At 44.5% G+C, this 16726-nt stretch overlaps 1 long non-coding RNA gene across 2 annotated transcripts in view; it reads right to left on the bottom strand.

Moving 5' to 3' along the window:
• The window catches only part of LOC137646016 (uncharacterized), a 1300281-nt gene that overhangs the window by 16462 nt on the left and 1267093 nt on the right, over positions 1-16726 (bottom strand). Inside the window, exon 1 of one of the 2 annotated variants that reach the window (XR_011045377.1) lies at positions 14749-14878. The exons of the other annotated variant lie outside the window; for it this stretch is intronic. This is a non-coding gene — a long non-coding RNA (uncharacterized lncRNA). Of the gene's footprint in view, positions 1-14748; positions 14879-16726 lie in introns of those variants that run through there. 2 annotated transcript variants of the gene reach the window in all.

Below are 16726 nucleotides of genomic sequence, written 5' to 3'. Positions count from 1 at the left end.
TACCAAAAGTACAACTTAAGAAATTACAAAACATAATAAGCAGAGGAGCAAGAATGATAAAAGGTGTCCCACCTAGAGAAAGGATCACCCCTATAATAATTGATTTACATGGACAAAAACTGAATTTAAAATATGTACGATAACCCAGGAAGTTTTCAGAACCGGTCGTCCAAAATACCTATGAGATTTGCTACATATTGCAGTTGACACGAGAATAGTTAGAGATTGTTTCAAACTATAAGAACCTAGATATATGTTTACTGTAGACTCTCGAGCTTTAAATATGTGGCCCTGAGACTATACAATAAGCTTCCATGAGACATTCAAACGATTGAAGATATTAAGGTTTTCAAGAGGAAAGCAAAGACTTTCTTAAGCTTTTCGCACACTGAGCCCGAACGGAACCGCCCGATCAGAACCGAAACGTCCGATAGATATTTTTTCAGAAGCGTCGGTGGCGTCTGACAGGCTACGCATGCGCGGAACGACTGCAGCGGTGGTTTTGGAGAGGGCTGCTGAGGAATTCGGAGGTTAGTGGAATAGCAACCAATATTTTTCTAATGACAGAAATTTGACGAATGTATTTTAATAACAATGATGTAAACATATGAATTAATACAAAGATTTTAGGAGTTATTATTTATTATTATTATTATCATTATTATCACTATTATTATTTTTTTTGCTGACGTCAGAAATTTGACGAATGTACTTTAATAACAATGATGTGAACTTATGATTTAATACAAAGAATTTTGGAGTGATTATTAATTATTATTATCATTATTATTATTATTATTATTATTATTATTATTTCTTTTTTGAAAACATATACACTTTATTCTGCGAGTCCTATGACAGTGACGATTTAACAGTAAATAATCAATATGTGATATGTAATGTTGAATACAACCGCTGTCCATGTCTCTGTCCTTGGACACAAACAAGCTCTTCCCACGGATGGAAGAGTGTCTGAGCTTGTCGACATCCACGGATAAGACACTCGAGGGGAAGCCCTCGGACACTGCGTCTTGATGCTCCAACATCGAGTTTGCCCGCAAGTTCGAAACTTGGCGACGAAACGCCAAGGTGCTTGAGCCCAAGAGGAGGAAAGTACCCATGATCTTCCTGGAGCTTCCTTGTACAAAACCTCAGGTCGCAACCGAGGAGGGAAAGGACCTGGTAAGCCCCTTCCACGAGATGGAGAAGAGGAAGGGCTAAACCAGTCATCCCTTGCCCGACGGAGAAATCTCAAACGGAAAGCTCCCTGGCAAGACCCTTCCAGGGAATGACGAGGAAGGGCTAACCCAGGTTCTGGAAAGAAGAATGTTGCTCAGACCTCCCTGAAGATTCTTCCTGCTCTTGCATGTGCCATGCTCTGCGTTTACGAGGTGAAGACCGTGTTCTGGAAATACGCTCTAGAAGACTCGCCAGGCTGCCCATGTTGCGAAACCCCGACGGGAATCGCAGTCGTAATCCCCCTGGCGCTCGCGCGATGGTAAATCAATGGTTTGCGCGTGGCCGAACATGGAAGCGCCCATGCGCGGGCACGCAGGAGCGCAGAAGGAGAGCGAGCGTGGTAGGAGGAGCGAGAGCTGGTGGTCGGAATCCTTAAGTTCATAGGCGAGCGATGACCCGTAGGCGAGCAATGGATACTGCAGGAATCGAGCCGGCGTTCGCGCGACGGAACACCCTCGTTCCGCGCGACGGAACACCCTCGGTCCCCGCGACGGAACACCCTCGGTCCCCGCGACGGAACACCCTCGGTCCCCGCGACGGAACACCCTCGGTCCCCGCGACGGAACACCCTCGGTCCCCGCGACGGAACACCCTCGGTCCCCGCGACGGAACACCCTCGGTCCCCGCGACGGAACACCCTCGGTCCGGGCGACGGAACACCCTCGGTCCGGGCGACGGAACACCCTCGGTCCGGGCGACGGAACACCCTCGGTCCGGGCGACGGAACACCGTTGGTTTGCGCACGGGCGAATATTGGAGCGCATATGTGCGGGCACGCATGCGCGTAGGAACGCAGGCGTGCGGTCGCGTGGGCACGTGGGCGTGTGGTCGCGCAGGCACGTGGGCGTGCGGGTGAGTGCAGGCGGTCAGGAGACCGATGGCGCGTAGGCGGGCGATGGTGCGTTGACGAGTGATGGCGAGTCTTGGCGAGCGATGGCCCGTAGGCGAGTGAAGGTGCATTGGCAAGCGATGGCGCGTTGGCCAGCGGTGGCACGTTAACAAAACGCTAGCGCGCAGGCGAAGAATCGCTCGTGCGCGTAGGCGATCACTGACGCGTAAGAGACTAGGGATGGTTAACGCACATCGCGCTAAACAGAAGGCGCGCAGGTGCATCAGGAAGGTGAGCGCTGAAGCGAGCTGTCAATCAGGCGATCCTGGACGGTTAGGAAAAACCGTTGGCGCCCATTGGTGCGTGGCTGGAAAGGGCGCGCGGATGTGCGCTGGTGCATAGAAGAAGCGCTGGCAAGCAGGAGGAAGATCTACGGCAAGACTCAGCTACCGGAGATCGTCCACAGCAGGCGAGCGCTAGATCGCTACTGATGGTGTCCAGGGGACCTGAAACGCGTGGAAAATCGATGGCGATCGTTGACGCGCTGGAGATCGCTGACGAGCAGGCGAACGTTGACGCTTCAGTGGTCGCTGGCGAGCTGGAGATCGCCGGCGAGCAGAAGGGCGACGAGTGGAATCCTGAGCGCGAATCAGGAACTGGAAGTGCAAGTGCGCTCTGATGGGCAGGAGATCTAGAGCGCTCAGGAGACTGATGGAGCGCAGGGCGCACAACAGGAAAAACAACAGTGGGCGATGATCATCAGGAGAGCGCTGGCGAACAGGAGAGTGCTGGCGATCAGGAGAACGCTGGCGATCAGGAGAACGCTGACGAGCAGGAGAGCGCCTGTGCACTAACACTGAGGAGAGCGCCTGTGCGCTAACACTGAGGAGAGCGCCTGTGCGCTAACACTGCAGAAGGACGCGCAGGGGAATCCTGACACGCAAGGGAAGCACCCCCGTGGGAGGCCACCCTTTGCCCCGAAGGGACCGTTGTCCGTCGGAAGACGAGGTCAGACTGCTGTCCATCTGCACCAGGGGCGGACGGTCAAGAAGGCGTTGGAGATCGATCCCCGGAGAGATCTAAAGAGGAAGGAGCTGCAGGCTGCATACGGAGATTCAAAAAGGCGCCTCTTAGCACCCTTATAGGGAGATGGGAGGTCCTTACGACGTAGCGGACGGTGAGCCTTATGGCGAAGGCGGCCAACAGCAACAACAGCAGAAGAGTCCTCCGAAGAGGAGTCTCTATGAGTGTACTCTCTCGCGAACGAAAGAGAAACACTTCGTAGAAGAGACGGGTCAGTCAGTGCCCTAAAAAGAGCAATCCTCCGAAGAGGGGCACCTGCAGTTGCCCAGCCCCTTGAGCGTAACTGCAAGTGCGACCGCTCAGCACCAAGAGCATAGTCGCACGAAAAAAAAAAAAAAAGGGAAGAGAAGAATCCCCCAAAGAGGAAAAACTCAAGCCTGGACAGGAAAACTTACCTCGGAAGGAAAGTTACCCACCCAAGGAGGCGAGCCTCCCGAGTGTTCTAAAATGAACTGGAGAGCCGTCAATCGTCACGGGAGTACTTCCAGGAGAAGGAGACACGCCCTTGATGAAGGTCTATAGGGGAGGCAGCAACAGCCAAATCCCCAGGCCTCAACAAGACAGCTTACTCCGTTGTCACATTACAGAAACGAACTAGATCGGTAACTGTGAAAAATAGAAACAAAAATCATTAGTTAACATTCATTCCTCCGGGAAGGCTCCGAAAAGGAATCCCAAGGGAAAGGAAAACAAGAATTACACAACAGGCACGTGCCCTCACAATCCCTTACACTCACATTAGGAGAGCTGTAACCAACACAGAATTATAACAATTATAATTATGTAACTATGTACAGTAATTTAAAAATGAATGAACACTAAAGAAAGAATGAAAACCCCGAAAGGAATCGTTCTACAAAAGCAGAAAAAACAACAAATACAATTAGATTCATAAACTAATTGAGACAAAACGTACGGCGTAGCAACCCCACCCACACGGGGAAGGAAGCTACTCAGACGTAGTAAAAGGGTGAACGACCTCAAAGAGAGAGAGAGAGAAAGACCGTAGTCAAACTCGATCGCGACCCATGAAATTACACCATGGTAGCCTAACTGCCGAGGGCTCCACGGAGATATCGTACACTACACACACAAGCACAAACTCTGAAAAGGAAACTTACTGATTTCTATACTCAAATATATACATAAACACGAAAATTTTTTTACATATATATTGAGTAAAAGAAAAGTAAGTGATCAAGTAAAGACAAAACAAACAATGGCTGCCAAGCGAGGACAAAGACAGAGACGTCTGTCCATTGTCCGAGCCAAAAGAGAAGTGAAGCAGTTCACCGGTGTGTGAGGGGGGGAGGGGTAGCTAGCTACCACTCCCCTACCCCCCTCCTAACTAGCGCGGGGGTAATACACCCTCATTAAATTCTAAAGGCTCGCCATTTCAGCTACGCCGAAAGGTAAACCCAATGTAAATAGCGTGGTTTGTATTTCGGTTAAGGAACAAATATATGTTTGAGGCTTGAGGTGAGGATAGCAGGTTCATCCTTGCAAAGATTTTTGGACATGATATGTCCTACCATGCTAGTGGTATTTTTAGCTTTATTTCAGACGCAGGTCATTTGAAATATATCTAAATTTTAAAGTGAAATCTTTGCTTTTACGGTTTAACTGAAAATTCTTTGATTTTTTTTTTATTTGCAATAAACGATATCGGCATCAATGACCTTAGATGTCAGGATGTCAGAAAACCTCAAATCAATCAACCAACCAATTTACGTTGTAAGATGTCACCCAAACGTCGTAGGTTTTAACCAATGATGATTATCCACATTTTCCTTGGGACTAGCATTTTAACAAAACTAGAATCACGTGACCTGAGCACCCAATCAGGTGAGTTTTTCTAGTTAACTAACACTTTTCGACACTTTTCACATAATTTCCACCACTAATTTTTCAGTCTTTTGAGAGCCATGGAGGTGTCTGAACCCTCAACTTCTAGTACAGTTTCTCATTTACCATCCACTTTGACATAAACTAATGTGGATTTACTCCCAAAGTTCTTGTCTCAATTGTTATTTGAAATACAAATATTTTGTTTTGCATTATTGTGGTAACATCAAAAGAATAGTAAAATACTGCCAAGATCACGGTGTTCTTAAAAGTGAAAGTGGCACTATTTGCTACACCTTGATATTAACAAAATGTTATTTTCATTAGTAAAATAAATTTTTGAATATACTTACCCGATAATCATGTAGCTGTCAACTCTGTTGCCGACAGAAATCTACGGTCGGGATACGCCAGCGATCGCTATACAGGTGGGGGTGAACACCACAGCGCCATCTGTGGTCAGGTACTCCAGTACTTCTTGTCAACACCACCTCAATTTTTTCCTCGGTCCACTGGTTCTCTATGGGGAGGAAGGGTGGGTCAATTAAATCATGATTATCGGGTAAGTATATTCAAAAATTTATTTTACTAATGAAAATAATATTTTTCAATATTAATCTTAGCCGATAATCATGTAGCTGATTCACACCCAGGGTGGTGGGTGGAGACCAGCATACATGTTAACAAAGAAGCTAAGTATCCCGTATTTTATTTTATTAGTTATTCAAAAATAACAAAATAAATAAGTACCTGGTAAGGAAGACGACTTGAACCATTACTCCGCCTTTATTAAGTACGTCTTCCTTACTGAGCGTAGCGGTCCTCTTAGGATGCTGAACGACTCTTAGGTGCTGAAGTATAAAGGGCTGCAACCCATACTAAAGGACCTCATCACAACCTTTAACCTCGGCGCTTCTCAAGAAAGAATTGACCACCCGCCAAATCAACAAGGATGTGGAAGGCTTCTTAGCCGACCGTACAACCCATAAAAAGTATTCAAGAGAAAGGTTAAAAAGGTTATGGGATTATGGGAATGTAGTGGCTGAGCCCCCGCCTACTACTGCATTCGTTGCTACGAATGGTCCCAGGGTGTAGCAGTTCTCGTAAAGAGACTGGACATCTTTGAGATAGAATGATGCGAACACTGACTTGCTTCTCCAATAGGTTGCATCCATAACACTCTGCAGAGAACGGATCTGTTTGAGGGCCACTGAAGTAGCCACAGCTCTCACTTCATGTGTCCTTACCTTCAGCAAAGCAAGGTCTTCTTCCTTCAGATGAGAATGTGCTTCCCTAATCAGGAGCCTGAATAGGTAAGAAACTGAGTTCTTAGACCTTGGAAGAGAAGGCTTCTTGATAGCACACCATAAGGCTTCTGATTGTCCTCGTAAAGGTTATGACCTTTTTAGATAGTACCTAAGAGCTCTAACTGGGCAAAGTACTCTCTCCAGTTCGTCCCCCACCAAGTTGGACAGGCTTGGGATCTCGAACGACTTAGGCCAAGGACGTGAAGGAAGCTCGTTTTAGCAAAAAACCGAGCTGCAAGGAACATGTAGCAGTTTCAGATGTGAAAACTATGTTCCTGCTGAAGGTGTGGATCTCACTTACTCTTTTAGCTGTTGTCAAGCACACGAGGAAAAGAGTTTTTAATGTGAGGTCCTTAAAAGAGGCTGATTGGAGAGGTTCAAATCTCGATGACATAAGGAACCTTAGGACCACGTCTAGATTCCAGCCTGGAGTGGACAACCGACGTTCCTTTGAGGTCTCAAAAGACCTAAGGAGGTCCTGTAGATCTTTGTTGGTGGAAAGATCCAAGCCTCTGAGGCGGAAAACCGCTGCCAACATACTTCTGTAACCCTTAATCGTAGGAGCTGAAAGGGATCTTACGTTCCTTAGATGTAACAGGAAGTCAGCAATCTGGGTTACAGTGGTACTGGATGAGGAAACTGCATTGGCCTTGTACCAGCTTCGGAAGACTTCCCCTTTAGACTGAAAGACTCTGAGAGTGGATGTCCTCCTTGCTCTGGCAATCGCTCTGGCTGCCTCCTTCGAAAAGCCCCTAGCTCTTGAGAGTCTTTCGAAAGTCTGAAGGCAGTCAGACGAAGAGCGTGGAGGTTTGGATGTACCTTCTTTACGTGAGGTAGACGTAGAAGGTCCACTCCTAGAGGAAGAGTCCTGGGAATGTCGACCAGCCATTGCAGTACCTCTATGAACCATTCTCTCGCGGGCCAGAGCGGAGCAACCAACGTCAGCCGTGTCCCTTTGCGAGAGGTGAACTTCTGAAGTACCCTGTTGACAATCTTGAACGGCGGGAATGCATACAGGTCGAGATGGGACCAATCCAGCAGAAAAGCATCCGCGTGAACTGCTGCTGGGTCTGGAATCGGAGAACAATACAACGGGAGCCTCTAGGTTATCGAGGTAGCGAACAGATCTATGGTTGGCTGACCCCACAGGGCCCAAAGTCTGCTGCAAACATTCTTGTGAAGGGTCCACTCTGTGGGGATGACCTGACCCTTCCGGCTAAGGCGATCTGCCATGACATTCATATCGCCCTGAATGAACCTCGTTACCAGCGTGAGCTTTCGATCTTTTAACCAGATGAGGAGGTCCCTTGCGATCTAGAACAACTTCCACGAATGAGTCCCTCCCTGCTTGGAGATGTAAGCCAAGGCTGTGGTGTTGTCAGAGTCCACCTCCACCACCTTGTTAAGCTGGAGGGACTTGAAGTTTATCAAGGCCAGATGAACCGCCAACAGCTCCTTGCAATAGATGTGAAGTGTCCTTAGCTCCTGATTCCATGTTCCCGAGCATTACTGTCCGTCCAAAGTCGCACCCCAGCCCGTGTCTGAAGCGTCAGAGAAGAGACGGCGGTCGGGTTTCTGAACAGCCAAAGGTAGACTTCCTTGAGAAGAAAGCTGTTCTTTCACCACGTGAGAGTAGACCTCCTCTCTTCGGAAACAGGAACTGAGATCGTCTCTAGCGTCATGTCCTTTATCCAGTGAGCCGCTAGATGATACTGAAGGGGACGGAGGTGGCGTCTCCCTAACTCGATGAACAGGGCCAGTGATGAAAGTGTCCCTGTTAGACTCATCCACTACCTGACTGAGCATCGGTTCCTTCTCAGCATGCTCTGGATGCAATCTAGGGCTTAATAGATCCTTGGGGCCGACGGAAAAGCCCGAAAAGCTCGACTCTGAAGATCCATACCCAGGTAGACAATGGTCTGGGATGGGACGAGCTGGGACTCCTCAAAATTGACCAGGAGGCCCAGTTCCTTGGTCAGATCCATAGTCCATCTGAGAATCTCCAGACAGCGACGACTTGTGGGAGCTCTTAAAAGCTAGTCGTCTGACGGAGCCGGACACAAGATCATGGTACTGCTGCACAGTCTGTGAACTGTCAACCATGGGGAAGCGAGGAAGTACCGCGACAACCCGAAGCTGTCTAGACTGTCTGGGTCGTACAGACAACTCCTTATCGGGTTGCTGAGGTTGCCGCACTGCGTCACAACAAGTCACTTCTGCTGGTTGTTGAACGTCTTCCCAGTGACACACTGACTCCGTAAACAAAAAATCCTCTAACAAGGACTAAGCTTGGACTGCATGTCTTGCAACAAAGCTCAAGGTCTATGGGAGCAGGTGTGGTAACAGACGGGGTTAGCGACTGAAGTGGAACCATTACCCTCCCTGGAAGCATGTTATGCTTAAATAAAAGTCCATAGGAGGCTAAGCAGCTAAAGGCTCCTCTCCAAATGACAGAGTCCTCAAGGGAATATCAGAAGGAGGGAGAATAGTACTTTCTCATCTACAGGAACCATATCCGAGAAAAGCTAAGTTCTCTCAGTGAGGGTTTCACTGGTGCAAAAGCAGCAGACTAGAAGGCAACGTTATGAAACTGCTTGACAGTCTAGTGAGTTGGCAACAACCAAAGATGTGTGACTGAGGAGCATGCGGTAAGGTATGCAGAGCATGCTGTATGCAGAGCATGCTGTATGTAGAGCATGCTGTATGCAGAGCATGCTGTATGTAGAGCATGCTGTAAGGTAAGCAGAGCATGTTGCATGGGAAGAGGCTCATGCTGCATGGTATGAGGCTCATGCTGCATGGGATGAGGCTCATGCTGCAAGGGATGAGGCTCATGCTGCATGGGATGAGGCTCATGCTGCAAGGGATGAGGCTCATGCCGCATGCGTTGAGGAGGATGCCGCATAGTATGAGGCTCATGCCGCATGCGTTGAGGAGGATGCCGCATAGTATGAGGCTCCTGCCTCATGGGTTGAGGCGGTTGCCGCATAGCATGAGGCTCCTGCCTCATGGTTTGAGGAGGATGCCGCATAGCATGAGGCTCCTCATAGCATGAGACTCCTGCCTCATGGGTTGAGGAGGATGCCGCATAGTATGAGGCTCCTGCCTCATGGGTTGAGGAGGATGCCGCATAGCATGAGGCTCCTGCCTCATGGTTTGAGGAGGATGCCGCATAGCATGAGGCTCCTGTGAGGTTCCTGCCTCAAGAGTTGCGTCTGCCTCAAGGGTTGAGGAGGTAGCTGCGCAGAGAGAGGCTCATGCTGTGAAGAATGCGGTTGCTGCATGCGTTGAGGCGGCTGCCTCATAGCATGAGGTTCCTGCCTCAAGAGTTGAGGTTCTTGCCTCAAGAGTTGAGGTTCTTGCCTCAAGAGTTGAGGTTCTTGCCTCAAGAGTTGAGGTTCTAGCCTCAAGAGTTGAGGCTCTTGCCTCAAGAGTTGAGGTTCTTGCCTCAAGAGTTGAGGCTCTTGCCTCAAGAGTTGAGGCTCTTGCCTCAAGAGTTGAGGTGGCTGCCGCAAGAGTTGAGGTTCTTGCCTCAAGAGTTGAGGTGCTTGCCTCGAGAGTTGAGGTTCTCGCCTCAAGAGTTGAGGTGGCTGCCGCAAGAGTTGAGGTTGCTGCCTCAAGGATGGTGGAGGTTGCCGCAACGCAAGAGGTTGCTGCCTCGAGGATGGAGGAGGTTGTCGCAACGCATGAGGCTCCTGCCTCAAGGGTAGAGGAGGTTGCTGCAAAGCATAAGGCTCCTGCCTCAAGTGTTGAGGAGGTTGCCGCATAGCAAGAGGCTCCTGCCTCAAGGAAAGTGGAGGTTGCTGCACAGCGCTGGTATCTGGCAACTCCCAAAGCGGCAGCTCACGCATGGAGGCAGGTTGAGGAACCTCAACATCATACGTCTGGCAGGGTGGACTGCGCAGAGGTGGAGGAGCGCTCGCAGGAGGAGGTGTGCTAACCTTCTCTGCCTGAAACTCCTGCATCAACACCGCAAGCTGAGACTGCATTGTCTGCAGCATAGACCACTAGAGTTTAAGAAAGACAACAACAAACGGAGCTACTGTCCGTTGAGACTGAGGGTCTAAAACAGCTGGTGCGGCAACAGACGGAGTTACTGCCTGTTGCGATACCACCTTGCCTCTCTGGGAGGTGTGCAGTTGTCGTACTGCAGCAAGTCCGAACTGACCCAGTGCTAATGGCACCACCTAGGAGTTGGACTTGCGCGGAAGGGACCGACTTGCACTTAAAAGCTGCAAGATTTGGTCCATGGTTTCTGCGAGAAACCTCTTCCGCAGACGAGGAATAAAAGGGCTCTCTCGTCTTTGTGTGGGTGGGGTGATCACGTCGGCAACGTGTGTAGATACACCCGAAACCACGGAGGGAAACGTCTGTTCGTCGATCAAGGCCTGATGAACCCATAAGTCCTTCGACATTACTTCTCCCCTGGGCTTGGGAGCTTGTAAGAGGTCCCAGACTAGGCGAACAACTGGCACGAACAGACGAACCCTCGAACGCAACACTGTAACACTTTGCGCTTATCACTTTATCACTTTTGATTTTCTGTTTGCACTTATTTCACTGAACTCGAAACTTTAAGTGGTTTGTACCTGAAACACGCAATTCTATCCTTCATTAAAAGTTAGTAATTGCGAAAACAGTATTACAATGTAACAGAAAAACATAATGAAAGATAAATAATTCAGTGGCTGGAAAAGAGACTAAACACTAGATCAAATAAACTACGTTTAAAATCTCTCACCGCATAAAGCTTGAGAACAAGAATAAAACTCTAGAAACGTTTACCTTCTTCCCCTAAAGAGACTAGGGAGAAGAGCAAAAACGATAACAACGTTACCCGCTTGAACGAAACGTTTATCCTCCTCTCTCTCCCTCCGTCTCTATCTCTCTCTCTCTCTCTCTCTCTCTCTTGACTTAGAACCTGAGAGATGAGCCCAATTATATATATCGTTAAAACATATTATTGTTAAAGGAAAAAAACTGAAAGATTTCCCAAATAAAAAGTTCCTTTATTAGAATTAAAACCATTTAAGCTAAGAAAGAATGAACAAAACGCTAGAATCGGTTTACTCTTACTGCAACGTGACACCGTGAACTCTCTCTCTATCGTAACGATAGAGCGCAAGTTGAACGTTCTGAACGTCAACAACTGCAGAGACAAAACAAAACGTTAGTTCAACTTTGAAAACAGTACGAGACTATCAAAGAAATTCTTTCAAAAACATTAAAATAGCATAATATGTTAACAGGTAAAAACGAAATGACGGGCTCAATGGTAATTAACTTCGGTTCCAAGAAAAGACCGCCTACTATTAGGAAAGGTCGAATATAAACAAATATAAAAATTAATTTTAATAAGTTTATAATAAGAGGAAGTTAATCGAAGAGGCCTATAAAAGGCGGAGAGATATAAAATAAATCTATAACTTTTGTTAAGCAAAATTAAGAAAGAGAGTCTATACTCTCTTCGACACCAACACTTCCGTCTAAGGGAAGGGTCGGCCATTTAAAAGTGAAAGAGAGTTCATACTCTCTTCGTCACCATAATTAATCAAATTAATTCCAAAAGCTAGCTAAGCTAATGATAAAACTTCCTGAATAGCGAAAGCTAAACTCTAGAGCAAATACATCACCAAATCGTGAGCAATAACTCCAGAATCAACAGCGTATCCATGTAGGTCTAGCCGGAGGCACGACAGAGGAAAAATTGAGGTGGTGTTGACAAGAAGTACTGGAGTACCTGACCACAGATGGCGCTGTGGTGTTCACCCCCACCTGTATAGCGATCGCTGGCGTATCCCGACCGTAGATTTCTGTCGGCAACAGAGTTGACAGCTACATGATTATCGGGTAAGATTAATATTGAAAAAAAGCATTTTGGTGTGACAGGAGGCATGTTGTATTGAAAAACAAGAAGAGATTGACAAAGGTGGAGTTTTTACGCATCTATCTGTAACGGAACTGTGTTTGAAAAGTCTCTTTTAGACATAAAACCTAATTTGTTACTTGTATATAATTATATTGGTGTTAAATTTAGTTATAAACTTGAAAATCAAATGAGAATCTCTCAAAAACTATAAATGATTGGTGCTCATTCATTCTGGTTATTGTGCATTGGGTATTGAGTCGGAAAGGTGCAGCTCACCTTGACCCTCCAACCTAAGTACACATACAGTTTTAGGCTGTCTTATATTCAATAAGGCTGTGTAACGGGGGTCGCAGAGGGTGAAGCCTTCCCCGGTTAGGTAAGGTTACGGATACTAGGTAAGGTTACGGGTACTAGGTAAGGTTACGGATAGTAGGTTAGGTTAGGTTAGGTGGCTTTTAAGGTTAGCTGGTGACCTTGTTTATTGCTAATTTTACACGTGCCATTGATCGTATGTTAAAACGGTTCCTTGATTTCATTTACGGAAAAACCCCGGTTTCTGTAAAAATATGATACTTCAATTTCTAGCCAAATACATGAACTATATATTTTTCCTACTCACTATCTTGTGTTTTATGCATTTCTGACCATGGTTATTGGGGCAAACCACCCGTTCATGAGTTTTTGGACCCTCTTATATAAAGACAATTATGGTGGGTCGCAGAGGGTGAAGCCTTCCCCGGTTAGGTAAGGTTACGGATACTAGGTAAGGTTACGGGTACTAGGTAAGGTTACGGATAGTAGGTTAGGTTAGGTGGCTTTTAAGGTTAGCTGGTGACCTTGTTTATTGCTAATTTTACACGTGCCATTGATCGTATGTTAAAACGGTTCCTTGATTTCATTTCCGGAAATGCCCGGTTTCTGTAAAAATATGATACTTCAATTTCTAGCCAAATACATGAACTATATATTTTTCCTACTCACTATCTTGTGTTTTATGCATTTCTGACCATGATTATTGGGGCAAACCACCCGTTCATGAGTTTTTGGACCCTCTTATATAAAGACAATTATGGGAGACCCCAGTGGGAACCCAGACTTTTTGGGTCTGGAAATGCCCCCCAAAAAAGTATGCTTTGGAGCAATAATAATGGTCAGAAATGCAAAATAAAACAAGATAACCAGTTAGAAAAATATATGGTTCATGTAAGTAGCTGAAAATTAAAGTATCATAATTATCTTCGATTCACTTTACGTCCTTCTAATGGTTTTTGCTCTGCCGTGCGCTCGCTTCGCTCGCGGAAAAATAAAAACTGCAAGCTCCGTATGTACTGGCAAGCGGTAATGTTGAGTTGCAGTCACAATCCCCATGTCTCAATAGTTGGGGATTATTTTTTACTTTCACATGATTAACAATAGCTATACACTAAACGGAAAGTGTTTCCATCCTAAATAATTGCCAACATAGATGATATTACACTAAATTTCAAAATAGATTGTCCTTCCCTTAAGTTTCCTCTTGGGGACGTCTTTAGGTGATGGTGGTTTAACTCAAACTGAAGGGAAGGGTGAGAAAAAAATGGCTGTTGTAAAACAATATCAGGGAACTTTGGCCATAAATATTTGGAACATCCTAATTGGCTAAAAAAGTCAGGTAATGTTTACATCATACAAAAAAACAGAAAAGCTGGCCAAAGCTAAATCCAAGCAAATCATGCGCAGTAACTCGGCATCAGTCTCCCAGATGTAAAAAATGGACTTAGAGTGAGAGATAGACTTCAAATTCGAATAGACCGATTCCCAAGTTATTATGCCCCAGCCCCTATTAAACATACAGTATAGAGAAAAATACCAAACTAGCCAGCACTCGTCCATTTCTCATAGCGAATTCCAGTTTCGCTATGAGTTTTCTAGATTCCCATTGGGGGTCCCCCAAGATTGGCAATGGTTAACAAATAGGATGAAAATACTGTTCCTCCTCTAAAAAACGAAAAAAAAGGGCAGCTTTATATAAAACACTATTGTATAGAATTACCATAGCTTATCTAGAGGTCTTGAATGATTATGTTGGTTAGTCCATTGATTTATTTTTTGATCCCTGCTAAAGCACATACCCACATAGATCTGAGTGGGCTTCAGAACCATAGTCCAAATCAACCGAAGTCTCAGAACTCCCCATACGAAGTTAAAGTAATATTTGAACTTTCCGAAATAGGAAATCAATTAGCTATTTTTTGTAAAGGAAATTAATGATCAGGCACTGGGCGCGCACAGGGTTTTGATTGGTGGCTTTCCGGTTTTCCCTTTACAGTCTGTCTTTGGAAAACTTCGAGACTGACGTTACTAGCTGGATATTATTGATTGATTTTGAAATTGATTTGGGACTTTCCATGTTGACATCGCAGGCTTATATCGGCTTCAGTTATTAAGGAAATATCAACCATTTAACTTTATCTTATCAAAAACAAAGTTGTTTCCGGGAAAAGTTGTATTATTAAGTAAGATTATACAAATAAAGATAGGAACGTTTATGATAAATTCTTTCTACCAAAAACCCTTATTAGTCTTATGCACATTACCTCTCATGTTCGGCCAAACACTTGATTTCTACAGCACTAGAACAATTATACCATCCAACGAGGACATTAGACAGCACAACCTAACTGGGTGAAGACTCAGAGAAGAATGCGAGAGACAGTCAGTAGCCCACTGAAATTCAAGGATCACAAAGCTTAAAAACTCGGATATACCTTGAAGGTCCAAAAAAAGAAAGATTTGTGATTACATGTTCCAGTGAAAATAAATAATGTAATTTTCATGACAGTAGAATTACTATTTCTTAATCAACCTGTTATAAATGAAATTAAGAAGTTGATTATAACCTTTTCAATTAATGAACATTTTTACTCCATGAAATAAGTTATTTTGTTTATTTCCTACCTATTCTACTACTATTTAAAAGAGAGAAAGACAGATTTATGTTAGAGAAAGCAGCCATAAAATGTCATCAATGTAAGAGGGATTGGGAAACTGAGAAAGAAACATTTAGATGTTTTCCACTATTTTAAACCACCACTGCTGTTAATTTGTTCATTTATCTTGGAAAATTTTCCTATACCGAACATGACCAATCATCCATTTTCACTAATTTTCCTGAAGATAAGAGCTTTAAGGAGCGATTGTCTGTTTTTCGGATTTCGAAGCTGATAACTTAACTTTATGTTGAATTTTCGTCCAATTTTACTCCTTATATATTTGTACATCAAACTTTTATTGCTTCTTCTTATGTTTGTGACCTGTTTAATGTCCTCTAAGGTTTTCTAACCTTTCTATTTCAGGAAAGAACATAGACTTTTATTTTAAAGAATAAGACAACTGCTTCTAAGAGGAAGAAAGATAAAAAGCTATAGGTCAAATAAAACAAGGGAAAGCTTTAATATCTTTGTGTGTGTGTGTGTGAGAGAGAGAGAGAGAGAGAGAGAGAGAGAGAGAGAGAGAGAGAGAGAGAGAGAGAGAGAGAGAGGTGGGGAAGATAGTTAATAGAAGGAAATTAATCAATTTGCTATATTCTAATGAATCTTAGAGGACATAACAATTATTTGTGACCTTTATTAATCAGTGGAAAAGAGAAATTATTTATTCGTCGCATAGTGACATTATCGCCAGTTAAGGATTTCTTCGTTGGTCACAGTAATGATTCTCTCTCTCTTCTCTCTCTCTCTCTCTCTCTCTCTCTCTCTCTCTCTCTCTCTCTCTCTCTCTCCAAACTACTGCTGCATTAATTTGCGAAATAGCGTGGGACGTGAAACAAATTCCAATGTTATCAGTTGAAGTTAACAAATGTTTATATATTTTCATGGGAAAATAGGAAAATCAATACATTATCTAGCTAAATATTGCCAAGAATTCCAAGTCTTCCCCATACAATTTATACCTCAAAATAATCTATTTTTACTAAGACTGCAAAATAATTTACGTCTCTACTCGTGGCGGATTGATGAAGGTATTAAGTTTGGCCATAACGTAAACATCTATTTTATCTTAAAAGCGTACTATATGTATGTATGTATGTATATATATATATATATATATATATATATATATATATATATATATATATATATATATATATATAGATAGATAGATATGTGTTTATATATAAACAATATATATATACAGTATATATATATATATATATATATATATATATATATATATATATATATATATGTGTGTGTGTGTGTGTGTGTGTGTGTGTGTGTGTGTGTATAAAGTCACCAACTACAACACCACATGCACCATTAATGTTATAAAGTTTTAAAGGTTGATCATGAATGGTAGAGACATGGAACAGCCTTTCTTCACCTAAGCTAAGACCAGGAAGGGTCAGGAAATGGCTTTTGATAACTCAGCAGGTAGAACTATAGGCTCCCTCAAACACCTGCCCCCATTAGATAACAAAGATGGTGATTTTGCGCACAAGAAACCAGAGTATGAGCGGGTCCAAAACCCCAGTCTAGCAGAAAGCCAACTAGGGACGCTTCTAATAGATTATAA

The sequence above is a fragment of the Palaemon carinicauda genome, chromosome 8 (genome assembly GCF_036898095.1).
Source record: "Palaemon carinicauda isolate YSFRI2023 chromosome 8, ASM3689809v2, whole genome shotgun sequence".
Classification (NCBI taxonomy): domain Eukaryota; kingdom Metazoa; phylum Arthropoda; class Malacostraca; order Decapoda; family Palaemonidae; genus Palaemon; species Palaemon carinicauda.
The sequence above is the reverse complement of the archived record's forward strand: the minus strand, read 5'-3'. Positions and strand labels throughout refer to the sequence as shown.